The following is a 1,741-nucleotide window of genomic DNA, read 5'->3' on the forward strand; positions in this document are numbered from 1 at the left end:
GCAAATGTCATTAAAATAACAGCGTCGAAATTTTATATTTAAAAATTCATAAGAATTTTTGGTGGTAATTACCAGAAAACATAATGAAACATTCACCATGACAACACCGCAAAGGGGGAGTACGTGATAGTGAAATGATAGTAAGAGGGGAATACGATTTGTTGGGCAAGTAAATACGGCATTTTCTCGTGTTTTTGGTGATAACAAGTGATAATCGTGATATTTATCAACTGTTACGCTTAAAAGGAATCGTGCGAAGTCGTTCCAATTGCAGGAAAATCGTCCTAAATTTTCCTAACCTGTACTGTTTTGCACGATTGTAAACAGGGACCAGCGGCGTGAGTTGTTTTGAATTTATCAGCTAAGAGCCATGTTCGATCCCTATTGAATCGCTATCAAATACTTACAAAATTTGCGTAACTATTATAGCGTTTATAATTTCAAACATGTAATGTACAGATAAAGGTCAGAAAATGAATGAATCTTTCATGCTTAGAATAAATCGATAATACTGATTTTTAGTACGCCTATGGCTAGCAGCCCGGCCAGTTGATTTTCCGATTATTCTACTCTTTGCTCGGTACCTACTTTATCGCTACCACCGGTTTTTCATTGATAAATCGCCGATCGATTGAATTTAATGTTGGACCCAAACAAATCGGGATTTATGAATGACTAGCTTGGTCTATTTATTAATGTCTTTGACTAAACCATAACAAGTAACTTTTCTTCCAAACAAAATACGTTTTTTGTCTGAAAGTCGTGAATTCGGGCTGTTTCTATAGTAATTCAACAAAACCCACAAGTCAGTAGTTCTTATCGTCTTTTGCCGTAATAACGCTCTTGCTTCCGGCGCGCAAAAGTAAAAACTAAATCTATCTACTAATCTCCGATTTATCGACGCTTGCAGAAACCCGGCTTTATCGGGAATTTGGGAGAAAGAGGTTATGGAGCAGAGATTGGGAAAATAGTCACTTACCGCCGATCCCAAGGTTGCCAATATTATTGGTCTATGGCCGGACACTTTAGAGTCTAAAACTTGATTAATTTTCCAAACATCGTCGTTTTTGAACAGAAAACTGAAAACGCCGAAAAAGTTTGACGCTTGCTGTCACATCGATGACTAAATAGTTCTTGCATGAGCTTGCGCATTTTCGCCAAACAACTGAACATCCCTAGCAACCGTCCTTGGTACACAAAGGCGAAAAACCATTTGTTTTCCCAACGTCACGTAGCAACCGACACACGTCAAAATCATAATAAATTAACGCCCACATAGCGTATTAAAAATAAATGCCACTACTATCAATATTGTCCTAGTTTTCAGGATTTTAAGACGTCACATCAAATCATAATCAATTGCTATTGGATTACGACACTGCTCGCGGATTTTCCGTTTAGAATCGAATGGTCAAGTGGGCAACCTTGTATGGAGCAATAATTACTTGATAAAATCGGGGAATGTTTTCAACTTTTTCCTGCAATTTAAGTTATTAAATTTGAGTTTTTAAAACAATTTTTATTTCGATTGATATGGATTTCAGCTTCAAGATACAACTGTTGGTTATTACAGGCTTGTGAGAATATACAGGGTTATTCACGCTATACGGCACGGACGTTTGCGGCTAGCCCGTTTGTTTTTATATATTATTAATATTAATTATTGTTATATATTTTTGTAATGTACAGAGTGTCCCAAAAGCCCTAAAAGTATCAAAGTTGTGTTTTTCTAAATGAAATA

This window comes from Dendroctonus ponderosae, unplaced genomic scaffold (assembly GCF_020466585.1).
Source record: "Dendroctonus ponderosae isolate FM_Combo_2020 unplaced genomic scaffold, Dpon_F_20191213v2 Dpon_F_20191213_11, whole genome shotgun sequence".
In the NCBI taxonomy this organism is placed as follows: domain Eukaryota; kingdom Metazoa; phylum Arthropoda; class Insecta; order Coleoptera; family Curculionidae; genus Dendroctonus; species Dendroctonus ponderosae.